This window comes from Cherax quadricarinatus, chromosome 39 (assembly GCF_038502225.1).
Source record: "Cherax quadricarinatus isolate ZL_2023a chromosome 39, ASM3850222v1, whole genome shotgun sequence".
Classification (NCBI taxonomy): Eukaryota; Metazoa; Arthropoda; class Malacostraca; order Decapoda; family Parastacidae; genus Cherax; species Cherax quadricarinatus.
This window is the reverse complement of record NC_091330.1, coordinates 20,560,912-20,580,589: the sequence shown is the minus strand read 5'-3', so window position 1 is coordinate 20,580,589 and position 19,678 is coordinate 20,560,912.

Sequence of the window (19,678 nt, the reverse complement as noted above, 5' to 3'; positions counted from 1 at the left end):
ACTTAATTTGCCCAAAATGCTCTGTATAACAGGCGGCTTTCTATACAGCAGTGTCATTGATGTACTTGTAGAAATAAAGATATTATAATATCCTATTTGCTTTCACATTGTACTACAATGGTTATGACTCCCTGGACCCATTAAGTGCCTCTGTAATCTTTTAACTCCTACCCACACCATGGGTATGGAGTGAATAATAAAGCTATTAAACTAACATGGAAGAGTCCCTAATTATATAGTGCATTTCAGGCAGATTAGGACTAACTTAACCTAAATTATAATTACTCAACACTGATTAGCTCAAGGTTGATTCTGTGAATGCTAAGGTCAACTTATTTAGACACATACATATATGTACAGACAAATACCGACATACATAAGCAAGTGGACAGACAGACAGAGACACACACACACACACACACACACACGCGTGGGTCCGTGGGGTGCAGATGTGGGTAACAAGGCTCCGAGAACCTTAGCGTTGTAAGGCGTGCAATAACAGCTAGCTGTAGTCAGTGGTAGTGGAACGTCAGTGAACAACACTAGAGTGATAATTAAAGTTATTAGTTAAAAAAAGTGAGAGGAAAGCTGAAATCAAAATATTTCAAAGACCAAACCGTTGGGGGTCTTAGGCGCTGTTGCCACATTGGCAGCGGTAGGCCTGAAGAAGTGACGCCATGACAAGTTGTGTGCCATTATACATATAAAGTGAAGTGTATATAATGTGCAGTGTACACTATCATCAGTGAAGAGTGAAATCGCATGAGGAAGCGGGATGTATGAGAATATATGGTTATAAACATCACGGATGAAGGATCTCCAAAATAGGGATTTAAGGCCTACGTACGACGACTTCGTCATCAGCAGCTGGCAACTTGTCACCGCACCATTGAGCGCAAGTTTCATTCGCCTATTTGTGGTTTGCATGTTGAAGGCCCTGGCTGGCTTTGCATACTGTTTGATACTGGTCACTCACTCCTGCAAGCTATTACCAGAATTAGAATAGAAATAGCATAGACATAGTGAATATAGTGTTGACGAGTGTGAGAAGGTAGAGTCCAGCGAGGAGTAGAGTAGTATTAATTCCAGTAGTTATTAGCAGTAAGAATACTTAGGAAGCTAGGAAGTCCTCTCCCAATGTGAACATGGAACAGGATAATAACCAGCAATAATTGATACTTAAATCCAAACACACACACACACAAGGCGAGTATTACTATAAGCTAGGTGGCGGGACAAGCTTTTAACCCTTTCAGGGTCCAAGGCCCAAATCTGGAGTCACGCACCAGTGTCCAAGAATTTTCAAAAAAAAAAATTGTTATTTTTTCTTATGAAATCGTAGAGAATCTTTTTGTGAAGGTAATAAAACAAAAAGTACGAAATTTGGTGGAAAATTGATGAAATTATGCTCTCACGAATTTTGATGTGTCAGCGATATTTACGAATCGGCGATTTTGCCGACTTTGACTCCCATTTTAGGCCAATTACATTATTCCAATCAACCAAATTCTTAGCTATTTCACTAGTATTACTTCTATTCTATCGATTGAGCACAAGAAATCGCCAAGTCAACTGTTTCAACTACAAAATAAAGTGATCGGAAATTGTTAATTTGGCCAATTTAACACAAAGTTCAAAATATTCCAATTTCAAAATAGGGTCCAGAATAAACAATGTAGGCATTCCTGGCACTAAACTACCATTTCCTCTGTTCATTAGTTATGTTTTGAGACTTTACAAATAAATTCCATTTTGATTTTTTATTCACATAATGAATTTTTATTCACACCAAAAAATAGAAGATTTACTGTTATGTAATACTATAATAATTGTATAAATATCATCACCATATTTGTGAATGTATATTAGACCCACCAGCTGACGTGTATTAGACGTGTGAGGTCGTTTGTTTACTCTTGAATATCGGCAAAAATTTAACATTTCCGCTACTTTGAGCTCAGTTTCAAGCCATTTCCAGTGCTAAAACCATTCAAAATCATCTCTTTTTCTGTAATATGTCTTCCATTCTATCAAATGAGACCAAGAAATCGCAAATACAACTATAAAAAACATACGAAAAAACACTGCAAAGTTGCTGTTTTAATCGAAAAATCATGATTTCAGTTTTTTTCTCTCATTATACATAGTGTGCTGCAGGATCTGTTTTATGTGGTGCACACATACCACATAGATGTATTCTCTCATATCTAGGCCCAAATGTACCACTCACAGTTTATCAGAGTGAGCTGAGCTCATGGCGTAGATCTACGGTTTGGACACTCACCATAAAGCCGTAGATCTACGGGACGGACCCTGAAAGGGTTAAAGGCAACATTGTAAGACGGTGCGAGGGTCAAGTCCCAGGAGGGTTGTGGTCAGGTCACAAGAAGTTGCGACCAGTCATTACACCGCACAAGACACCTCTCACACACACACACACACACACACACACACACACACACACACACACACACACACACACACACACACACACACACACACACACACACAGGGGTAGGGCAGTGTTACTACCGGTAGTTATTAGCAGTAAGAATACTTAGGAAGCTAGGAAGTCCTCTCTCAATGTTAACAAGGAATATGATAATAACCAGCAACAATTAATACGTAAATCCAGAAAGGGCAGTAAGTGGAGAGAGTAGCATAATTGGGAAAGATAAATGAGACTAAATTTGTGCCTACACGACGGATCTTTCAACCACACCCCCCCCCCCTAACCATCCCTCCCTCACACACAAGCACACACAAAGGGTAGACACTCATAGAAGCTCTAGACCCTAGTAGCAAGTTCCACTTTTTATAACCCAGAATTACTGGTATGTGTTAGCAGTATCTCCCCCTCACACCTCCCCCATACACATGAACACACACATATACACACATACACACACCTGCACTCAGGGCCGGATTAACGCATAGGCAAACTAGGCATTTGCCTAGGGCCCCGCGGTCCAAGGGGTTCAGGGGCTCATCCAAGACTGCGCACATGGTGCAAGTGCAAAGGGGTCCCTACCTAAAAAGTTCAAGTGTTTGGAGAGTAAAATTGATTTTTAAAAATTAATCAAAGCAAAAATAAATAATGAAATAAAATAAAATAAAAAGAAATAAACCTAACCACAGATGGTAACACTCAACACGCCTTTGTTTACATCAGAACAGCTGTGTTTTCCCACTAATGGATGAGTATGGGAGATTCCTCTCCAATTTTCTGTAGTTTATATGATTTGATAGTCTTATGCATGATGCAATGATAACAATAATGGTCAGTGATTTATAAAGGGAATAATAGTGCTGTAGCAATTATGCTGAATATAATAGGTACATGATGTCACTACTTTAATAGCCTAATCTAGTAATACTATGCTGTCTTGAGTTTATTCTCTTTAAAATGCATGATTTAACAAGATAGTTATAATGGCTGTTGGTCAATGGTTTTGGTTGTCTTGATGTACTTTCCCTATTAAATTTAATCTAAATAGCCAGAATGTATTTAATTAGACCTTAAACAGGCTCACACCGACCCCCCCCCTACCCCCAAGCTGGAAGGGGTCGCTTCGCTTACCCGTAACTCAAAGGGGCCCCGCCAATCTGAATAGCCTAGGGCCCAGAGACTTCTTAATCTGGCCCTGCCTGCACTAGGACAATATGGTAACTAACTAGGCAAATACACACACACACACACACACACACACACACACACACACACACACACACACACACACACACACACACACACACACACACACACACACACACACACACACACACACACACACACACACACACACACACACACACACACACGAGTCATGGTACGTGAAGAGGTATCACAGTGGGCGCCTGTTACGAGCGGGGTCCCACAGGGGTCAGTTCTAGGACCAGTGCTATTTTTGATATATGTGAACGACATGATGGAAGGAATAGACTGAAGTGTCCCTGTTCGCAGATGACGTGAAGTTGATGAGAAGAATTAAATCGGACGAGGATGAGGCAGGACTGCAAAGAAACCTGGACAGGCCGGACATGTGGTCCAGCAACTGGCTTCTCGAATTCAATCCAGCCAAATGCAAAGTCATGAAGATTGGGGAGGGGTAAAGAAGACCGCAGACAGAGTATAGGCTAGGTGGACAAAGACTACAGACCTCACTCAGGGAGAAAGACCTTGGGGTGACCATAACACCGAGCACATCACCGGAGGCACACATCAACCAAATAACCGCTGCAGCATACGGGCGCCTGGCAAACCTGAGAATAGCGTTCCGATACCTTAATAAGGAATCGTTCAAGACACTACACTGTGTATGTTAGGCCCATAATGGACTATGCAGCACCAGTCTGGAACCCACACCTGGTCAAGCACGTCAAGAAGTTAGAGAAAGTACAAAGGTTTGCAACAAGGCTAGTCCCAGAGCTCAAGGGAATGTCGTACGAGGAAAGGTTAAGGGAAATCGGACTGATGACATTGGAGGACAGAAGGGTCAGGGGAGACATGATAACGACATACAAGATACTGCGGGGAATAGACAAGGTGGACAGAGATAGGATGTTCCAGAGAGGGGACACAGGGACAAGGGGTCACAACTGGAAGCTGAAGACTCAGACGAGTCACAGGGACGTTAGGAAGTATTTCTTCAGTCATAGAGTTGTCAGCAAGTGGAATAGCCTAGCAAGTAAAGTAGTGGAGGCAGGAACCATACATAGTTTTAAGAAGAGGTATGACAAAGCTCAGGAAACAGAGAGAGAGAGGATCCAGTAGCGATCAGTGAAGAGGCGGGGCCAGGAGCTGAGTCTCGACCCCTGCAACCACAATTAGGTGAGTACAATTAGGTGAGTACACACACACACACACACACACACAACACACACACACACACACACACACACACACACACACACACACACACACACAACACACACACAACACACACACACACACACACACATACACACACACACACACACATACACACACACACACACAAACACACACACACACACACACACACACACACACACACACACATTGCCAGACTCACACATACACTCTCCCCCCTCCCCACCGACATCTCACTCCTTCACCTGATCCCTCCCCTCCCTCTTTCACCCTCCCCCTCCCCACCTCTCACTCCTTCCCCCTCTCCCTCTCCCACTCACCCACTTGCATCTCCCTCCTTCCCACTCCCCCTCCCTACTACTCTCCCACATAGCCACAGTTCCTCCTCTACCTCCCCCCCCACACTCTGACATACACAATACTAACCTAACATACAGAATTACATAGGTTTCCCACTCTGACACTCTGAGGCAATCAGGATAAAACAAAAATGGGTTGCCAGAGAGCAACAAGAAAAACCAAGGGACAGGAGGAGGAAACTGCAAAGGAAGATTGGGCAGCAGAGCTCACAAAAAGGGAACATGAATGGGAAAAGAAACTAGATGAACTTAGCATGAGAATGGAAGAGAGGATAGACATGGAAAGCAGGAAGTGGGAGGTGCAAGTCAAAGCAGCAGAGGCCAGGATACAGAGTTTAGAAGAGGAACTGAAAAATCTGAAACAGCCTAAAGAACTAAAGAACATTTTGGGATTGACAACACAGACTGCTACCTCAGTCACAAATAAGGGGACTGTAGGGAAAGAAGGAGCAAAACTGCATGTAGAAGCTCAATCAGTGGAGACTGTAGTAAATGAAAGCGCTAAGCTATATGTGGAGGCGCTAACAGACCACAGCAGAGCCCAGGGAAAGCCGAGAAGGGAAAATGACAGGCCACTGAGCCCAAGTACATTAGCTAGTGAAACTGAAGAAAGAAACGCTGAAATGGAGGAAATCAAATTGAATCAGGGGATATACAGGGATATACAGTGGGAGAATGAAAGAGTGAGGTCAGTCTTTGTGTATGGGCTCCAGGAAGTTGAAGGGGAAACATATGAAGCAAGAAAACAAGGGGAAAAAAAAGCAATTGAAAGCATCATGAAAGCAATAGGAGAAGACGACATGACCCAGCTGGAAAATTTTCGGAGAATAGGGGGGTTTGTAAAAAAAAGAACCCGGCCAGTGAAAGTGACCTTCAAGGCATAATCGACTCGGAACAGGATCCTGCAGGAGAAAGCACGATTAAGGGACATGCCGACATACAGGAAGGTGTATCTCAACCGCGACAGAACACAAGCAGAAAGGCAGAAACTGAGAGAGATGGTACAAAGGCGAAAGGAGGAAAGAGAGGGGATGGAGAAGACAGACAGGAGATCCCAGACACAGGAAGATCAAATACAGCCTCCCTCACAACTTCCTATAGAAGCCTTCCAACCAGGTCAACCCCAGTGCAACCAAACACTCTAAACCAAAACACCCATGCCACATCCAATGCCCCCACCCACTGCATTACAAACTCCACCCCCACAGCAACCACCCATAGTTCCTTATCAGGTCTCCCACTTCCCCAACCCCAATACACCTCCCAGACCACAATCTTAGAAAAGAAGTTGAAGGTGTGGTATACAAATGCAGATGGAATAACAAGTAAGTATGAGGAGTGGCACGAAAGAATCAAGGAGACATCCCCAGACATAATAGCACTAACAGAAACAAAACTCACCAGAATAATAACAGATTCAATCTTTCCATCCGGATATCAAATCCTCAGGAAAGACAGAGGGAGGAGAGGGGGAGAAGGAGTTGCACTGCTCATTAAAAACCAGTGGGGGTTTGAGAAAATGGAAGGAATGGACGGCATGGGCAAAAGGGACTACTTAGTAGGAACAATCCAGTCTGAGGGACATAAGGTGATAATTGCAGTAATGTACAACCTACCACAGAACTGCAGGAGGCCAAGAGAAGAATACGATGAGAGCAACAGAGCAATGGTCGACACACTAGCCGAGGTGGCCAGGAGAGCACACATGGGGGGAGCAAAGTTACTAGTTATGGGTGATTTCAATCACAAGGAGATTGACTGGGAAAACCTGGAGCCCCATGGGGGTCCCGAAACATGGAGAGCCAAGATGGTGGATGTGGTACTGGAAAACCTCATGCATCAACATGTTAGAGACACTACCAGAGAGAGAGGAGAGGATGAACCAGCAAGACTGGACCTTGTATTCACCTTGAGTAGTTCTGACATCGAGGATATCATGTATGAAAGGCCCCTGGGAGCTATAGTGATCATGTGGTTCTGTGCTTCGACTACATAGTTGAGCTCCAAGTGGAGAGAGCAGCAGGAATAGGGTGGGAAAAACCAAACTACAAAAGGGGGAACTACTCAGGCTTGAGGAACTTCTTTCAAGACATTCAGTGGGAGAGGGAACTGACAGGAAAACCAGTACAAGAAATGATGGACTATGTCGCAACAAAATGCAAGGAGGCAGAGGAGAGGTTTGTTTCCAAGGGAAACAGAAATAATGGGAAGAACAGAATGAGTCCTTGGTTCACCCAAAGGTGTAGGGAAGCAAAAACTAGGTGTACTAGAGAATGGAAAAGGTACAGAAGACAGAGAACTCAGGAAAATAAAGAGATTAGCCGAAGAGCCAGAAACAAATATGCACAGATAAGAAGGGAGGCTCAGCGGCAATACGAAGATGACATAGCATTGAAAGTCAAGACTGACCCGAAACTGTTGTACAGCCACATCAGGAGGAAAACAACAGTCAAGGACCAGGTAATCAGACTGAAGAAGGGTGATGGGGAATTCACAAGAAACGACCGAGAGGTATGTCAGGAGCTCAACACGAGATTTAAAGAAGTATTTACAGTGGAAACCAGTAGGACTCCAGGAAATCAGAGCAGGGGGGGTTCACCAGCAAGTGCTGGATGAGGTACATATAACCAAGGAAGAGGTGAAGAAGCTGCTATGCGAACTTGACACCTCAAAGGCGGTGGGACCAGACATCTCTCCGTGGGTCCTTAAAGAGGGAGCAGAGATATTGTGTGTACCATTAACAAAGATCTTCAACACATCATTTGAAACTGGGCAACTCCCCGAGGTATGGAAGATGGCAAATGTAGTCCCAATTTTTAAAAAGGGAGAGACATGAGGCACTAAACTACAGACCTGTATCACTAACGTGTATAGTATGCAAGGTCATGGAGAAGATCATCAGGAGGAGAGTGGTGGAGCACCTGGAAAGAAACAAGTGTATAATTGACAACCAGCATGGTTTCAGGGAGGGAAAATCCTGTGTCACAAACCTACTAGAGTTTTATGACAAGGTGACAGAACTAAGACAAGAGAGAGAGGGGTGGATCGACTGCATTTTTTTGGACTGCAAGAAGGTCTTCGACACAGTTCCTCACAAGAGGTTACTGCAAAAGCTAGAGGATCAGGCACACATAACAGGAAAGGCACTGCAATGGATCAGAGAATACCTGACAGGGAGGCAACAACGAGTCATGGTACGTGACGAGGTGTCAGAGTGGGCGCCTGTGACAAGCGGGGTTCCACAGGGGTCAATCCTAGGACCTGTGCTGTTCTTGGTATATGTGAATGACATAACGGAAGGGATAGACTCAGAAGTGTCCTTGTTTGCGGATGATGTGAAGTTAATGAGAAGAATCAAATCGGATGAGGATCAGGCAGGACTGCAAAGAGACCTGGGCAGGCTACAAGCCTGGTCCAGCAACTGGCTCTTTGAGTTTAACCCTGCCAAATGCAAAGTCATGAAGATTGGGGAAGGGCAAAGAAGACCGCAGACACAATATAGTTTAGAAGGCCAAAGTCTGCAAACCTCACTCAAGGAAAAAGATCTGGGGGTGAGTATAACACCGAGCATATCTCCTGAGGCGCACATCAATCAGATAACTGCTGCAGCATACGGGCGCCTGGCAAACCTACGGATAGCGTTCTTATACCTCAGTAAGGATTCGTTCAAAACTCCGTATACCATTTACGTCAGGCCCATACTGGAGTATGCAGCACCAGTTTGAAATCCACACCTAGTCAAGCACATCAAGAAATTAGAGAAAGTGCAAAGGTTTGCAACAAGACTAGTCCCAGAGCTACGGGGATTGTCCTACGAAGAAAGGTTGAGGGAAATCGGCCTGACGACACTGGAGGCCAGAAGGGTCAGGGGAGACACGATAATGACATATAAAATACTGCGCGGAATAGAAGAGGTGGACAAAGACGGGATGTTCCAGAGATGGGACACAGACACAAGAGGTCACAGTTGGAAGTTGAAGACTCAGATGAATCAAAGGGATGTTAGGAAGTATTTCTTCAGTCATAGAGTAGTCAAGCCTTGGAATAGCCTAGAAAGTGAAGTAGTGGAGGCGGGAACCATACATAGTTTTAAGGCAAGGTATGATAGAGCTCATGGGGCAGAGAGAGAGAGGACCTAGTAGCAATCAGTGAAGAGGCGGGGCCAGGAGCTGACTCGACCCCTGCAACCACAAATAGGTGAGTACAAATAGGTGAGTACAATGCACACACACACATGCACACACACACACACACACACACACACACACACACACACACACACACACACACACACACACACACACACACACACACACAGTAGGGACACCGCGTGCGTGAGTCACAATTTTAGTGCTCCGCGAATATAAGTGTTTTTGAGGGCTATCCAAGGGTACTGCAGGGGTCATTAAGTGTGTCAGGGTAGTGAACAATCCTTTTATTTATTTATTTATTTTATAATTTGAAACATACATACAGAGGTACAAAAAATACAGGTAAGAGCAGCATGCCAAAGCCACTTATATGCATAGCATTATGGGCAGGCTTAAAATCAACTTAAGATTAACTAAGCAATGATGTAATCAGTGATAAAACATTATTGTAAACAGATAACAATAAAGCACAAATGAGTATTACAAAGAGAGGTCATATGGTTGCATGCATTGCTGTACATTCAGTAGAATGGAGTATTCTGTTAGGTAGTGTATTTAAAAAATAACAAAGTTGGATTGGGTCTTGGGTTTAACATTTATGTGATATAATTGTGAGAAACATTTAAGATATACAATTTATAAGGTTCAGTTATTCAGTATTTATTTGGCTTTGGGTAAGTGATCTTTGAGAAGAGACTTGAATTTATAAACAGGTAGTGTTTCTTTTATATTTACAGGTAATGAATTCCATATTTTATTGCCTTTTATGTGCATTGAGTTTTTGCGTAGCATGAGATGGAGACGAGGAACATCAAAGAGTGATCTGTGTCTTGTGTTGTGGTCATGTGTTCTGTTGAGGTTGGCAAGGAGATGTTTGAGGAGAGGGTTAATATCAGAGTTAAGTGTTCTATGTATGTAATAGGTACAGTAATAAGTATGGATGTTTTGTATGGTGAGTAGGTTAAGTGTTTTGAATATTGGTGGAGTGTGCAGCCTGTAGTGGGAATTTGTTATCATTCTGACTGCAGCCTTTTGTTGGGTAATTAGTGGTCTGAGATGGTTAATTGAAGCGATTTACAAGTTGCCCTGAGCCACATAAGTGTGGGGAGAGCCACAATTTTATAAGTGAACTAGAAAGTGATATCTGGTGGCAAAGTCAGAGTCAGCAGGTCTAGTGTGCTTCAGGCAACGTTGCCACATGTCACCCGAGAAAGATAATAAAGTGAAATAAATGTGTGACCAGCGAAAGAAATACAGTGAATAGGTATATATCGACAAGAAATGGAAGTGGATATACGCCAGGAGATCGCATCGAGTTGGACAATCTACAGGCTTCATTGCAAGTATCTCATCTATGCGTGGTCTTCTGGAGTTGGGTTTGAGTTTCAATTAACTGCCAAGCTGTTTGTGAATGGTCCAACTCTCCTAGTACAATAAAGAATAGGATATCAAGTACAGTGGAACCCCGAGTTTCAAACTCATCGACTATCGAATGCTTCGAGTTTCAGCCACTTTTTTCACACCAATTTTGTCCCTAGTATCAAACGTGCCCCATGTTTCGAACCGCGTACCAGACCTGCCCACCTGTGCACCTCCCCACGCAGGCATCGTGAGTCAGTCTGGCTTTGTTTCTCGAGTGAACATTATATACTAGGCATTTAAAGTGCCCTAGAGTGATAAAATGCATATACAGTACACTCATTACTTACCTTAAAATATTTGTAGTCTTAATGGTCTTAATATAGAGTGCAAGGTGAATAGTAAGGTAAGTAGGTATCAAAGTGTGGTAAGTATGTAACCCCCATGTTTGCGAGTTTTGTAAACAAACCAGTTGTTGTTGTTGATACCAGCCTGAACACAAATGGTTTTTGTTCATTTCGTCAAGCTGACTAGAAAAACATCTCATTTATGTTAGTTTATATGTTTATATGTTATGTAGCGTGTTTATTATATAATTTTGAAAAAATATCAGTGGACCCTCGTATTTTGTAAAGCTCGAAAGTCATAATTTTCGGAAATTATAACTTTTTTTTTGTCAAAACATTGACTTGCGAATCGTCGTTTGACTCGCAAATAGTCGTTCGTCTCGGATGCATATTCACGGCCCCGAGCTGCCTCACACTCCATTCCCAGCCAGTGTGGCATGGTTTACTAGTGAGTGACCATCCCCTCATGTGTTCATACGCAATATTTTATAATATTCCATTCATTTTAGTGCTTGCAACTGCTAAATAAGCTAACATGGCTCCAAAGAAAGCTCCTAGTGCCATGCCTTTGGTAAAGAAGGTGAGAAATACGAATGAATTCTAGAAAAACATCATTGAACAATTTGAAACTGGCATACGTGTGGCCGAACTGGCCAGGATGTATAAGAAACCCCATGCAATCATAGCTTCCATCGTGGCCAAGAAAAAGGAAATCAAGGAAGCTGTTGTTGCAAGGGGGGTAAATATGCTGACAAAAATGAGATCACCAGTACTCGAAGATGTTGAGAAGTTATTGCTGGTGTGGATCAACAAGAAACAATTAGCAGGAGATTGTCTCATGCAGTCACTTATTTGTGAAAAGGCTAGGCAGTTGTATGACGATCTCGTAAAAAACTGCCTGCAACGAGTACTGATATTTGTGAATTTAAGGCCAGCAAAGACTGGTTTGAGAGATTTAAGAACCATAGTGGCATACACAATATGATAAGGCATGGCGAGGCTGCCAGTTCGGACAAAATTGCAGCTACAAAATTCGTAAGTGAATTCAAGGAGTACATACAGACTGAACAATTAAAACCCCATCAAGTGTTCAATTGTGATGAAACAGGCCTCTTTTGGAAGAAAATGCCAAAGAGAACCTACATTACTCAGGAGGAAAAGGGACTGTCAGAACACAAGCCTATGAAAGACACGCTGACGCTCATGTTTTGTAGTAATGCTAGTGGGGATTTCAAAGTGAAGCCATTACTAGTGTATTTTTTTTTTTTTATTATCACACTGGCCGATTCCCACCAAGGCAGGGTGGCCCGAAAAAGAAAAACTTTCACCATCATTCACTCCATCACTGTCTTGCCAGAAGGGTGCTTTACACTACAGTTTTTAAACTGCAACTTTAACACCCCTCCTTCAGAGTGCAGGCACTGTACTTCCCATCTCCAGGACTCAAGTCCGGCCTGCCGGTTTCCCTGAACCCCTTCATAAATGTTACTTTGCTCACACTCCAACAGCACGTCAAGTATTAAAAACCATTTGTCTCCATTCACTCCTATCAAACACGCTCATGCATACCTGCTGGAAGTCCAAGCCCCTCGCACACAAAACCTCCTTTACCCCCTCTCTCCAACCTTTCCTAGGCCGACCCCTACCCCGCCTTCCTTCCACTACAGACTGATACACTCTTGAAGTCATTCTGTTTCGCTCCATTCTCTCTACATGTCCGAACCACCTCAACAACCCTTCCTCAGCCCTCTGGACAACAGTTTTGGTAATCCCGCACCTCCTCCTAACTTCCAAACTACGAATTCTCTGCATTATATTCACACCACACATTGCCCTCAGACATGACATCTCCACTGCCTCCAGCCTTCTCCTCACTGCAACATTCATCACCCATGCTTCACACCCATATAAGAGCGTTGGTAAACCTATACTCTCATACATTCCCCTCTTTGCCTCCAAGGACAAAGTTCTTTGTTTCCACAGACTCCTAAGTGCACCACTCACTCTTTTTCCCTCATCAATTCTATGATTCACCTCATCTTTCATAGACCCATCCGCTGACACGTCCACTCCCAAATATCTGAATACATTCACCTCCTCCATACTCTCTCCCTCCAATCTGATATTCAATCTTTCATCACCTAATCTTTTTGTTATCCTCATAACCTTACTCTTTCCTGTATTCACCTTTAATTTTCTTCTTTTGCACACCCTACCAAATTCATCCACCAATCTCTGCAACTTCTCTTCAGAATCTCCCAAGAGCACAGTGTCATCAGCAAAGAGCAGCTGTGACAACTCCCACTTTGTGTGTGATTCTTTATCTTTTAACTCCACGCCTCTTGTCAAGACCCTCGCATTTACTTCTCTTACAACCCCATCTATAAATATATTAAACAACCACGGTGACATCACACATCCTTGTCTAAGGCCTACTTTTACTGGGAAAAAATTTCCCTCTTTCCTACATACTCTAACTTGAGCCTCACTATCCTCGTAAAAACTCTTCACTGCTTTCAGTAACCTACCTCCTACACCATACACTTGCAACATCTGCCACATTGCCCCCCTATCCACCCTGTCATACGCCTTTTCCAAATCCATAAATGCCACAAAGACCTCTTATATGTTTCACTGTAAACACCTGGTCCACACACCCCCTACCTTTCCTAAAGCCTCCTTGTTCATCTGCTATCCTATTCTCCGTCTTACTCTTAATTCTTTCAATAATAACTCTACCATACACTTTACCAGGTATACTCAGCAGACTTATCCCCCTATAATTTTTGCACTCTCTTTTATCCCCTTTGCCTTTATACAAAGGAACTATGCATGCTCTCTGCCAATCCCTAGGTACCTTACCCTCTTCCATACATTTATTAAATAATTGCACCAACCACTCCAAAACTATATCCCCACCTGCTTTTAACATTTCTATCTTTATCCCATCAATCCCGGCTGCCTTACCCCCTTTCATTTTACCTACTGCCTCACGAACTTCCCCCACACTCACAATTGGCTCTTCCTCACTCCTACAAGATGTTATTCCTCCTTGCCCTATACACGAAATCACAGCTTCCCTATCTTCATCAACATTTAACAATTCCTCAAAATATTCCTTCCATCTTCCCAATACCTCTAACTCTCCATTTAATAACTCTCCTCTCCTATTTTTAACTGACAAATCCATTTGTTCTCTAGGCTTTCTTAACTTGTTAATCTCACTCCAAAACTTTTTCTTATTTTCAACAAAATTTGTTGATAACATCTCACCCACTCTCTCATTTGCTCTCTTTTTACATTGCTTCACCACTCTCTTAACCTCTCTCTTTTTCTCCATATACTCTTCCCTCCTTGCATCACTTCTACTTTGTAAAAACTTCTCATATGCTAACTTTTTCTCCCTTACTACTCTCTTTACATCATCATTCCACCAATCGCTCCTCTTCCCTCCCGCACCCACTTTCCTGTAACCACAAACTTCTGCTGAACACTCTAACACTACATTTTTAAACCTACCCCATACCTCTTCGACCCCATTGCCTATGCTCTCATTAGCCCATCTATCCTCCAATAGCTGTTTATATCTTACCCTAACTGCCTCCTCTTTTAGTTTATAAACCTTCACCTCTCTCTTCCCTGATGCTTCTATTCTCCTTGTATCCCATCTACCTTTTACTCTCAGTGTAGCTACAACAAGAAAGTGATCTGATATATCTGTGGCCCCTCTATAAACATGTACATCCTGAAGTCTACTCAACAGTCTTTTATCTACCAATACATAATCCAACAAACTACTGTCATTTCGCCCTACATCATATCTTGTATACTTATTTATCCTCTTTTTCTTAAAATATGTATTACCTATAACTAAACCCCTTTCTATACAAAGTTCAATCAAAGGGCTCCCATTATCATTTACACCTGGCACCCCAAACATACTTACCACACCCTCTCTAAAAGTTTCTCCTACTTTAGCATTCAGGTCCCCTACCACAATTACTCTCTCACTTGGTTCAAAGGCTCCTATACATTCACTTAACATCTCCCAAAATCTCTCTCTCTCCTCTGCATTCCTCTCTTCTCCAGGTGCATACACGCTTATTATGACCCACTTCTCGCATCCAACCTTTACTTTAATCCACATAATTCTTGAATTTACACATTCATATTCTCTTTTCTCCTTCCATAACTGATCATTTAACATTACTGCTACCCCTTCCTTTGCTCTAACTCTCTCAGATACTCCAGATTTAATCCCATTTATTTCCCCCCACTGAAACTCTCCTACCCCCTTCAGCTTTGTTTTGCTTAGGGCCAGGACATCCAACTTCTTTTCATTCATAACATCAGCAATCATCTGTTTCTTGTCATCCGCACTACATCCACGCACATTTAAGCATCCCAGTTTTATAAAGTTTTTCTTCTTCTCTTTTTTAGTAAGTGTCTACAGGAGAAGGGGTTACTAGCCCATTGCTCCCGGCATTTTAGTCGCCTCATACGACACGCATGGCTTACGGAGGAAAGATTCTTTTCCACTTCCCCATGGACAATAGAAGAAATAAAGAAGAACAAGAGCTATTTAGAAAAAGGAGAAAAACCTAGATGTATGTATATATATATGCATGTGCGTGTCTGTGAAGTGTGACCAAAGTGTAAGTAGGAGTAGCAAGATATCCCTGTTATCTAGCGTGTTTATGAGACAGAAAAAGAAACCAGCAATCCTACCATCATGCAAAACAGTTACAGGTTTCTGTTTCACAGTCATCTGGCAGGACGGTAGTACTTCCCTGGGTGGTTGCTGTCTACCAACCTACTACACATAACACACAGTGTACCATTCTGAAAATCCCAGAGCGTTCAAGAAAAACAATGTCATGAAGAGTAAACTGTGTGTGTTTTGGAGAGCTAATAATAAGGCAAGGGTCACGAGGGAAATTTTCGTCGAGTGGTTCAATGAAGTGTTTGGCCCCAGTGTGAAGAATTACCTCCTGGAAAATAAATTGGATCTCAAGTGCCTCCTGCACATGCTCATGCTCCAATGCACATGCTCATCCTCCAAATTTGGATGACATAATTCTGGAGGAATTTGGGTTCATCACAGTAAAGTTCTTGCCCCCTAATACTACTACTCTCCTCCAGCCCATGGACCAGCAAATCATTTCAAACTTTAAAAAAAAAACTACACCAAAGCAATGTTTCAAAGGTGCTTTAATGTGACCTCAGACACTCACTTGGCCCTAAGAGAGTTTTGGAAAGATCACTTCAGTATCCTCCCTTGCATAAGCCTTATAGGTAAGGCTTGGGAGTGAGTGACTACCAGAACTTTGAACTCTGCTTGGAGAAAATTGTGGCCAGATTGTGTCCACAAGAGGGATTTTGAAGGGTTTGGGGCTGACCCTGACGAGCCTATGGCAGTTGTGGAATTTATTTTAGTTATTTATTTATTTATTTATTTATTATTAATTTGGACATGATACATAGAAGTACAAAGAAATACAGTGGTTAAGTGTAACATGCCAAAAGCCCCTTGTATGCAGAGCATTATGGGCAGGCTTAAAATTAACTTAAGATTAACTAAGCAATGATATATACAGTGGTAAAAATTATAGTAAACAAATAACAGTTAAGCACAAATGAGTATTTCAAAGACAGGTCATATGGTCATTTACTGAGTTGCTGTGCATTCTGTAGAATGGAGTATTCTTTTAGGTAATGTAATTAAAAAAAAAAAAAAAAGCAAAGTTTGGTAGGGTCACAGGTTAAACATTTATGAGATACAATTATTCAGTATTTATTTAGTTGTGGGTGATTAAGTGATTTTTAAGAAGAGACTTGAATTTATAAACAGACAGTGCTTCTTTTATATTCACAGGTAATGAATTCCAGATTTTTGGGCGTTTTATGTGCATTGAGTTTTTGCATAGTGTGAGATGGACACGAGGAACATCAAAGAGTGATCTGTGCCTTGTGTTATGGTCATGTGTTCTGTTGAGGTTGGTAAGGAGATGTTTGAGGGGAGGGTTTATATCCGAGTTAAGTGTTCTATGTATGTAGTAGGTACAATAATAAATATGGATGTTTTGTGCGGTGAGTAGGTTTAGAGTTTTGAATATTGGTGGAGTGTGCTGCCTGTAGTGGGAATTTGTTATCATTCTGACTGCAGCCTTTTGTTGGGTAATTAATGGTCTGAGATGGTTTATTGTTGTTGAGCCCCATGCACAAATTCCATAGGTGAGATAGGTGTAAGTGAGTGATATAGGGCCAGGAGGGCTGACTGTGGAACATAGTACTGTACCTTCAATAGTATGCCTACAGTCTAGGCATTAGGGAGTTCCATGCAGTTGGATGTGAGTTTGGAGGATGTGGAAGAGTTGGTGGAGGACCACAACGAAGATCTAACCACTGAGGAGCTGCAAGAGCTTCAGCTGGAACAGCAACAGACCGCAGCTCAGAATACTGCTTTAGAGGAGGAAGAGGAAGAGAGATGGAAGAAGTTGCCTTCTTCAGAAATTAAGGAGATTTTTGAAATGTGGAGTAGGATGGAAAGATTTATGGAGAGACATCACCCTGACAAGTCTGTTGCAAGGCATGTCGGCAACATGTACAGTGACAAAGTCTTGGCCCATTTTAGGGAAGTCTTAAAGAGATGCCAGAAACAGAGCTCTCTGGACACTTTTTTTTGAGAGACAGGGCTCCAGTGACTCAAGCTGGTCCTAATGGCATTAAGAAACAAAGAAGAGAAGTAACCCCAGAAAAGGACTTGGTACCTGAAGTCTTTATGGAAGAGGATTCCCCTTCCAAATAGTAAATAATCCAATCTCTCCCCTCCTAGAGTCTTCCATACACTAAGAAGAATTGCCAATAAAGGAAAGTGTTATGCTGTTAACCCTTTCAGGGTCCGTCCCGTAGATCTACGACTTTACGTTCAGGGTCCAAACTGTAGATCTACGCCGTGAGCTCAGCTCACTCTGATAAACTGTGAGTGGTAAATTTGGGCCAAGATATGAGAGAATACATCTATGTGGTATGTGTGCACCACATAAAACAAATCCTGCAGCATACTGTGTATAATGAGAGAAAAAAAAACTGAGACCATGATTTTTCGATTAAAACAGCGACTTTGCAGTGTTTTTTTGCATGTTTTTTATAGTTGTACTTGCGATTTGATAAAATGGAAGACATATTACAGAAATAGAGATGATTTTGATTGGTTTTAGCACTGGAAATGGCTTGAAACTGAGCTCAAAGTAGCGGAAATGTTAAATTTTTGCCGATGTTCAAAAGTAAACAAACGACCTCACACGTCTAATTCACGCCAGCTGGTGGGTCTAATATACATTCACAAATGTGGTGATGATATTTCTACAATTATTACAATATTGCATAACAGTAAATCTTCTATTTTTTGGTGTGAATAAAAATTCATTATGTGAATAAAAAATCAAAATGGAATTTATTTGTAAAGCCTCAAAACGTACCTAATGAACAGAGGAAATGTTAGTTTAGTGCCAGGAATAGCTACATTGTTTATTCTGGATCCTATTTTGAAATTGGAATATTTTGAACTTTGTGTTAAATTGGCCAAATTACCAATTTCCGATCACTTTATTTTGTAGTTGAAACAGTTGACTTGGCGATTTCTTGTGCTCAATCGATAGAATGGAAGTAATACTAGTGAAATAGCTAAGAATTTGGTCGACTGGAATAATGTAATTGGCCTAAAATGGGAGTCAAAGTCGGCAAAATTGCCAATTCGTAAATATTGCTGACACGTCAAAATTCGCGAGAGCATAATTTCGTCAATTTTCCATCAAATTTCGTACTTTTTGTTTTATTACCTTCACAAAAAGATTCTCTACCATTTCATAAGAAAAAATAACAATTTTTTTTTTTTTTAACCCTTTCAGGGTCCGTCCCGTAGATCTACGGCTTTACGTTCAGGGTCCAAACCGTAGATCTACGCCATGAGCTCAGCTCACTCTGATAAACTGTAAGTGGTACATTTGGGCCTAGATATGAGAGAATACATCTATGTGGTATGTGTGCACCACATAAAACAGATCCTGCAGCACACTGTGTATAATGAGAGAAAAAAAATGAAATCATGATTTTTCGATTAAAACAGCAACTTTGCAGTGTTTTTTCGTATGTTTTTTATAGTTGTATTTGCGATTTCTTGGTCTCATTTGATAGAATGGAAGACATATTACAGAAATAGAGATGATTTTGATTGGTTTTAGCACTGGAAATGGCTTGAAACTGAGCTCAAAGTAGCAGAAATGTTAAATTTTTGCCGATATTCAAGAGTAAACAAACGACCTCACACGTCTAATACACGCCAGCTGGTGGGTCTAATATACATTCACAAATATGGTGATGATATTTATACAATTATTACAGTATTGCATAACAGTAAATCTTCTATTTTTTGGTGTGAATAAAAATTCATTATGTGAATAAAAAATCAAAATGGAATTTATTTGTAAAGCCTCAAAATATAACTAATGAACAGAGGAAATGTTAGTTTAGTGCCAGGAATGCCTACATTGTTCATTCTGGACCCTATTTTGAAATTGGAATATTTTGAACTTTGTGTTAAATTGGCCA